The sequence below is a fragment of the Micrasema longulum genome, unplaced genomic scaffold (genome assembly GCF_059751315.1).
Source record: "Micrasema longulum isolate JH-2025_06_02 unplaced genomic scaffold, ASM5975131v1 h1tg000319l, whole genome shotgun sequence".
NCBI classification, from domain to species: domain Eukaryota; kingdom Metazoa; phylum Arthropoda; class Insecta; order Trichoptera; family Brachycentridae; genus Micrasema; species Micrasema longulum.
Window position 1 is genome coordinate 1,007,750 of NW_028277523.1, and position 8,903 is coordinate 1,016,652.

The 8,903-nt window shown below is 33.4% G+C and overlaps 1 protein-coding gene across 1 annotated transcript in view; it reads right to left on the reverse strand.

Moving 5' to 3' along the window:
* Lis-1 (LisH and WD40 domain-containing Lis-1) overlaps positions 1 to 8,504 on the reverse strand; it is a 90,387-nt gene extending 81,883 nt beyond the window's left edge. The window contains exon 1 of the mRNA XM_088224913.1: positions 8,393 to 8,504. The gene's annotated coding sequence lies outside the window, so the exon portion shown is untranslated. The remainder of the gene's footprint in view (positions 1 to 8,392) is intronic.
* Between the last annotated feature and the right edge of the window lie 399 nt (positions 8,505 to 8,903).

The following is an 8,903-nucleotide window of genomic DNA, read 5'->3' on the forward strand; positions in this document are numbered from 1 at the left end:
CTCAATTTTAGTGGGCATTTTCTACGAGTTGTAAATAACTAACTATAAGAAAATGAAAATCAAGTTGGGGTGGGGTTCGAACCTCGGACCTCTGATCCGTGATCCGTGAGTCCGCAACACTAGGCACGGTATACAACCCGATTCAAAATCGATTATATTCTATTCGATCTAACTATACTATATAATATAGTACTAGCGGACCCGACAGACGTTGTCCTGCCCGAACGTTGGATTGCCTGCTATTAGCTTGGAAAAAGACTTTCCATTGATAAATAGGTACTAGTAGGTTCTTGTTTATGATTGAATTCCAAAACTTAAAATTATTAATATTCAAACATTGAAATTCAGTAGATATCTAGGTACTTGTTTATGGTTAAATTCCAAAACATAAAATAATACATTTTGAAATATAGAATTCTTTTTGCATATGTCAAACTCGGCTCTTCTCACCAACAGGGGTGCAGTTTATTCATGAACGCAATTATCAAAAATGTATTGAATGTAAGTTAATATTATTTTATTACTACCAACAATCCATTAAAAATAAATAAGTGTGAAGAAATTATAAGGAAAAAATCTGACTGGAATCCATAAAAAGCGAATGTTGTTTGTAAACATTCAAAAAGAAACTTTTATAAACACAAAAAACCACATCCTTTAATTTTTTTAGTTTATGAATTTTCGTCGAATGCAACCCTAGTAGGTCGACGAAAAAAGATTTATGCTGCTAACTTTTTTTACAGATTCGATTGAAAATTTTAATACCTACAAACACGCGCAGCGTAAAGATCTACATTTCGCTAAAAACCACACGTAAATCAGTTAAGCCGTTTAGGAGAAGTTCAGTGACATCACACGTACAGAATAATTATATATGTATAAAGATATAGCAACAGGCAAAACCTGGTACTTATTGGCGTAGCATTGAGTTTCAAGCGATAGATACGGCCGCAGTAAGATGGAAGATTGCTACAGGATGAGAATATTGAGAAGCGCATAAAAGCTTTTAATAGCCTTGGTAATATTTATGAGTAGCGAGTAGTAAGTAGCACTTCCGAACATCGAATATAAAAATAAAATTGCATGATACCCTAAGGAAAATATTAATACTGAAAAACGTATTGCAACGAGAAGTAAGAAAGGGGTGTCTAAGAATAACATAGACGCAATACAGATCTGATGTTTGAGGAACGTTATAGATAATGAGACAAGACAAACAATATTTATTTATTTACATATACGCCCAATGAGCATTTTTATGGACACATTTATGTATAGAAAGTTGTAAGGGGGGACCGTGGAGCAAACCAAACTTGCGAGTTTCAAAAGAACAATTAGGAAGCTGAAATGTATGACGAATTAATTGTACATTTATTGTATCTGCTATTCTTTGTTTTAAAAAAAAACTTGTAAAATGTATTCTTCGACACGGGATTTCCCGGTGAGGAATACATTATCACCAAATCATATATTATGTTCATAACTAGGTAATGCTTAATAAACTAATAAGTAAAGCGGTGGAAATTTTTTAGAGGTTGGTGCTACAAAACCGATACAATGTGTTGGTTAGCATTCCTTGTACAGGTAAACGTCGTTTTGCGCCGATTCGATTTACGCCGATTTACAATTACGCCGGTTGGTGCCGGCGTGGGATTTCCAGGTTCGCCCGACACCAGACGACAGAAGGCGCCGCGATTCTAATAGCAGACACACTTTTACACGTTGTTTTATTATATTACCGTGTACGCGAGCACCCTATTGTGCGTGTGAAATTGTTTCCGAGTTGGTTTTCGTTTTGTTTTTAAGAAAAATAAAAAAGTGTGATTATGTTTTTTATTTAATTATTATTAAAATTAAAAGAATATTCAAATATTTGTAGTTTATGCTATGATTCTGCAAGAAAGGAAGCAACAATCAAAGCAAATGAAATTGGATACTTTAAAAAAAAGTGTCAGAATTTAATTTAGTACCGACGAACTGGTGAGATAGTATTTATTATATTAAGAGATTATTATTTATTTTGTAAACGAATTTAAACTGTATTTATTACATACATTTATAATTTATTTTGATTATATATAGGATATGTATTAATACGCATGTTAAATTGTTCTTAGAATTTTGACACGGAACCTAACCTTATATCTTCGATTATTTTTGTGTTCATTTTACGCCGGTGTCTTTCGTAGCGGAACCCCGACGTAAAACGACGTTTACTTATAGTATTACAAAATTTGCCCGGTGCAAATCATACTTCGTATAATCTATTTCTTGAGGAATTGGTGTTTATTACCGGTGTTCTGTGGGACTTCGAATAAATTAAAATGTTTGAATGTACACGATGAGCGCAATCTGCCGCGTTATCACATCACGAACCTTGTATTATTTGCGTACCTAACATAATACAAATTTAAACCATTCGATAGTGAACATTTTGGCTCATTTGAACTGTAGTAGGCTACCCGGGCCTTGAAACATATCCCCGGGTGGAACAATAAATCAGCATCGTTTCCAAGAGAAATAATCATGGAAATAAATCACCAATTAGAAACATTAGATCTGCAGTTACGGGATATTAATCTTGTCGGTTTTGTGGTACTCCTACAAGGCACACTGTACACGGACAATTTGTGGTTATAGTGCGTTAAGCCCACGCATTCAGCAAATCGTTGGACAGATTTGCATTTTAAAACTGAGTGGTCATCCTTGATTCTTTAGCGACTAATTCATGCAGCTTTGCAGATGGACATGGAAACACAGCGGATAATAAAACTGACCACAATATAATACATATTTATTACTCGCGGCTGCGATGTTTATTTCGCCAAGAAGTACCGGTATCGATGTACAAAGAGCTGATGCTTTAAATGGCGCTCCAAGGTTTACGGTAGAGTATATAGTCCAACGCCAAACCAATTTTTGAGTTGTAAATAAACCTGTGTGGGTAAATCTACTTTGTCATTTCTACCGACATGGTTAAATACCATTTGTCGGATTATAATACATTTTCACGTGATATTCTTCGATACAATGCGCCATTGTTTGTCTTATAGCCGTGGTAGGTGGTGTGAGAAAATAATAACCAAATTAGAAACTGGAGAAAAGGAAATTTTAAGTAGCTGTAACTATGACTTCCATGCGTGGCAAAATTATGATTTCAGAGTTGCCGAACGCCGTCTAATCAGATAATTAATTGGCTACATAATCGTCGCGCCAATGAAGAAAGGATGAAAGATAAAATGTCCCACGGATACTCATATTCGCACGCAGCATCTCACGAGTGATGCGTGTAAACATATTATTCTGACATTCGACTTCAATTACGTATTTGTTAGACTCGATAATGCCACGTCTTTCTCAGCTTTCCTCGCTTCTACTAAAGCATTGTATGACACGCTTTGGCCCAAATTTAGAAAAAATAATTGGCTAGCAAACTAGCTCCGCTAAATTATCATGTTTGTATTAAAATACGTAATCGTTTTCTAAATAAACAAGTTTTTTTTAACTTTTACAGTGAAAGCACTCCCTCCACATACCCGAAAACCGTTTTAAAGACTGAAGGTCTTACTATCGATTTTACGCATAGTAAAAAAAAAACATTTTTTAAATGAAAATTTAGTTTACTTATTTTTTTTTATTTCAATTTCGGAAAACCGCGATTTTCATTAAATTTCTTTCTCTACTGCTTTCATTGCCCCTTTCACTGTGAGTTCAGCAAATTATATAAAGGGATTATGTCCGATATTGTCGTTGTTCCTCATGACATAATCGCAATTACACGAACATAATATGAATATGAATCTTCTAAAGCAACATTTGTTTTTATGCTACAATGTCCCCAAAATGCGTAGATTAGTCATTCGTCACACAACTCGGGATTCTTTTTATTCTCTACAATTTTGGAAGAAAATATTTTTCTTATCAAGGGATTTTTGATTCTTATTGGAGATTTTCGAATCATACGATACGCGTGGGACCGCAAGCTTTCTGAAGAAGAACAGTACCTCGGATCGGAGTAGATAATGTGTTAGATTTGATTTTAAAACAGTTTTTACTGTCTCTTGAAAAAATGCACGAATGAAATTTGAACGGAACTTTACGCGCGGGAGGGGTGTTCCAGGCGTTCCAGCCATCCACAAGCGACCCGGGCGCGTGCTTTCGGCACTTGTCGCAACGCGTTTGTTAGCATACATTTTTTACTTCATTATACCCCGTGATGTGAGTGTAAAGCTCGTAAGATTTTCTGTTCTTGCTTGTTTTAGTAATTAATTTGTGTCGTGTGTGTAACTTAAGCGCAATTATGAAACCAAAAGCATGTCCCGTTTGGAACTATTTCGTTGAAATTGACGACCTAACAGCCAGATGTAAACTATGTGCCGAACTCAAATTGAGAATGAAGTCCAACCTACGTCATCATCAATGATGAATTCATCATTACAAATGTTAGAATCCATGTTAAGTATGAATAAGGATCAGCACGACTCGATTACAAATAACGAGAAGGACAATATATTTTTGGCGAGTCACAACTTCAGGAGTACAAAAAAGAAAAACGATTGGCTTTATACGAGGATCACCTTATGTGGTGGAAATTAAATTCATACAAATATACTAATATTTAGTCATTAGTGCGCCAATATTTATCAGCTCCTCTCAGCAGCGTCGTCAGTGAGTAATTATTTAGCGGAGCTGGACTTATATTATATGAAGAACCCCGGAACAGATTTTAGGTGTAAAAGCGGCCAAACTACTTTTCATAAAATATAACTTACCACTACTTAATTTTGAATATTTATTATTTCTTTCGTTTCTGCTACCGTCATGACACTTCCGTTGCATCACTACCGTATACATAATAAATAAATAAACAGTAGCAAAAACTGTTAAATGCACTTGTAAAATTTTGTTACAAAAATTCATTCTTATCTTTATATTATTGTATAATTTCATACGTTGCTTACGACAATGCATTGTTTTAAATTACATTGCCATATATTATTGTGGATATCATATTATATAGCGCCGTTTCAGTAGTAAACTACTTCGAAGGCGTTTTACCAAAACGATTGTATGTAACATTGAATTTGAAAACAAAAAAACACAAAGAATGCATTCGAATGATTTAGATAACTTTTTGAAAAATCTAATACGCATGAAATATATTTTTATTCTAGGCCCAACTGAATATGTGTTAATGAAATGAATGGATAAAAACTAGGCACAGAAGTGATTGAAAATAAAACATTTAAAAACATGAAAGTGAGCTGCTTAGTATTAGATGATGTCACCAATTCAAGGAATTTGCTTATTTACATTTGGCTCGCATTTACTAGCGTTGAAGTGGTCCTCATATTATGTGCGATATACAAGTTATACATAGATGGGAACATTTTTTTTACACCAACGCACGGTTGATTATATCTTTCATCATTATAATTAATATAACTCTTAAAAGACTGTGCTAAAAAATCTCCCTGGAAACGGTGCTGAAACGTCGTGTTACATTAAACAAGACATATTTTGAAATACAGGTACTTATTTTAAAATAAAAATTTAACCCATTCTTTTTAATAATCTACTATTCGTAATTCGTAAAAATATAGTAACACTCCAATTATCCGGATTACTGAGTGCCAAATTTTGTTATTTTGAAATAAAACAGCGAATGGGAAGGTTTAGTGTTTTTTTTAATATTTGTCAGTCAACTAAGCCAATTTTATTTTTTTATGTATCGTATTATCAGCGCTATGATTTTTTAAGTTTTGTATTTTTGAAATTACTTCGCATGTGACTTCTCAAGTTCTCTTCCCCTTCTTCTCGATGAGTTCTGCTGATTGGTCAGTTAACTTACCGTAAACCGGAAATCTATTACAATTAGCATATGATTGGTCGATTCGGAAGAACTAGTGACGTCATTCAAAGTAGTTTGTTTTCATTAAAATATTATTTTTTTCATACATTTTCAAGAAACTTCGCCATACAATTTAATGCCTTTATTTTCACTGCTCGTAAGAATACATTTTGTGCATCTATTTTCCCGTATGGCTAAAGTTTCCCATTGCACAATTAAATTTTAATTAAAAACATCTCCTTTATTCTTTATTTCCTGATAACGATCTGGATGTTTGGCAATCCGGATGACTGGGGTTTGGATTAACGGAGTTCTATTCATATAATTTAGACCTTTTTATAAATTACGACATAATTATTCTTAAAAATAAGAGAGATATACAATTAAGTCTTGTATTTTATGTAGACTTATGTGGCATCATGGCCACACAAGGGTTAAAAAAAATTGAGTGGAGAATAATATCCACTTCTGGGCCTCGATTATGGTGGGAAGATAAAATTTATCTTTAAGTTTATCTACAAAGTAAAATTAAGTTTTCTGTATGAAAAATTTAATATGTTTACATTTTTTTCTAAGCCTGTTCAATTACCGGTTACCGACGAAGATACTTTGAATTTTCATACAAATATATTAAGATATTAGTTTATTCCGTCTCAGTATATACCGATGAAGATAGCTGTTCATAATCACGGCCCTGCTTCTATTTCACGCTCAGAATTGTATTATTCTATCCACCCGGGCACGGGAAATATATCTGACATTATTTAAGTGTAAGTATAAAATTAATATGTTCTATGTACCTACACGGAAACAAATTTAATTTACTGCAGCTTTACTAGGCAGAAGTATTTTTTTTATTGGCATGTCTCTCCAACATTGCAGACTGCGTTAAGCGGTCGTCATCAAGCCTGGTGGCGTCTGAACGAGTTTGAAGAAATCAAATTATACAATATTACCTACATAGTTATGTTTCGTCCATAAAAGAAAATTAAAGTTTGTTCAAGAGTTCTTTAGCAAATATATTTTTGGCATCCAGTAATTTTTCAGAACAGACATACATTTTTTAATTACTGTTTTGTAATCTTTGATCAAAATCTTAAAGACAAACCAAAATATCGCGTTTATTTGGCTTGTCTCGCTCTTTAGAACTAATCAATACTCTGTCTGCCGATGGCGTCATACAATAATAACTAGCAGGCTGTCCGTTGACTGCTACATGTCTCATTTGGACAAATTTTTGAATATTGCTAAGAATCTGTCATTCAAAACAGCGCTACCAGCCCCACACAAAATATTCAGATAGATATACAAATGTTAGGCTAGTGAGCGATCGGAACGCGAGAGTAAATAATCTGTCTTTCAAAATAATTGAAATAAGTATAAAAATATACTATTTACAAACACCAACCAAACATCAACTAAACGTAAGAAAAATATTATTTTTTGTCAGCATCGCTAATTATAGACACCGCACGCGCCTATTAGGTAGGTACATGAAGAAAACAATCAGTAAAAAGGTCAAGCCATTCCAATCCACGACCTTAACAACTTTTGAACCTTTCGAGTTAGTAGTTTTATATGACTATATTCCGTCTTATTAGAGTTAAATCCCGGAGCATTAAGTGAATCGCGGTATAAACAAATCAAAGCAAACACAGGAAGAAATCATACAAAAATTGGACCTTTTGAATACGTGTCATCATTTATTGTGTACAACAGGGCCTGCATTGATGACTATACTTATAATACAGAAGAACAAACTAATATGAAATAAAACTTGTAAACTCGTTACATATATTGTATGTTCACAAATTTACCATAGTACATAAGTACATACTTTAAATATAAATCTGGTATAAAAAGTAGGTATCACAGTAAGTTGAGCATCACACTTTTGCATTATCTATCTCGTTGAACCTAGATATAGAAACAGTATGCAAACAACGTTTAAATCAAAAGAAAATCATAATATTACGCCTTTTGTCATAGAAATAGATACTTAAATCCAAAATATCTGATATTAAAGTAAAACGTAGACATGATAAACAATGACATTGAATTTTATTGGAAGTGATTTGAAAAAACTAAAATATTTTATTTTTTATCATGTGCACGCGAATTAAAAAATAAAGCATATGGCGATGATTAATCATCAAGAAGTCCCGTCTTAAGACATGATGATAAAACGACTTATTTGGCATACAGCTGCCAGACTATTCCGTGGAATAGAGACGTCAGAAAACTAATCGATGAAGATGTAGACTATTGCGAATTTGCGAATTCCAATAGGAAACCAACAATTTTATCGCTAACAAATCGTGGATAAAATATGAATCCTATCTAGAACTGTAGGTCAGTTGGAAAAAGAGGAATACATAAAACTAAATACAAATACTTCCGATAGAAAAATATTTCTTAACGGCCATTTTGGAAAAATGACGGATGTCGTTTTACGATATATCGTAATATTTTAACGATTAATTGGAAGGAAAGACACAATATGAATCAGGAGTGAAGAAAGATAAAAACATGAGTACTCACAAATTACAAACAAGGTAAAATATATCCAAAATTGAACATAATATCGAACACAACCGACACTTGCACAATTAAGCACTACAGAAACCGCCGCTGTAACGTTTTAAAACTGACTGAATTCGTCGACAGAGGGACAGAGCGACAGGGGGAAAAATTTAGATTACGTTCAGCAGTTTGAATAATGAACTGAGCGCTACCTTGTGAGAAATAAAAGTAATAAAATGAGTTGGTCGATAACGTAGTTTCGACCACAGAGCATATTTTTCTCTATAACTCTCTAACTCTCAGAATTTGCGTAAAATATAAAAAATGCAATTTTAGAAAGTATTCTAATCAAGAGTATACTTTTTTAATAAGACAAACATAAAGCATTCGGATTATTGAATCGAAAGCGAGTATAAATACACATTGAACTGACTGTTTTGCAACAATTCGCTTGGGTACACATAGTACAGGCGAATAAGTACGATGTAACTTTTTACTTAAAAAAAAGTTTAAAAAGGGTACCTGTAGG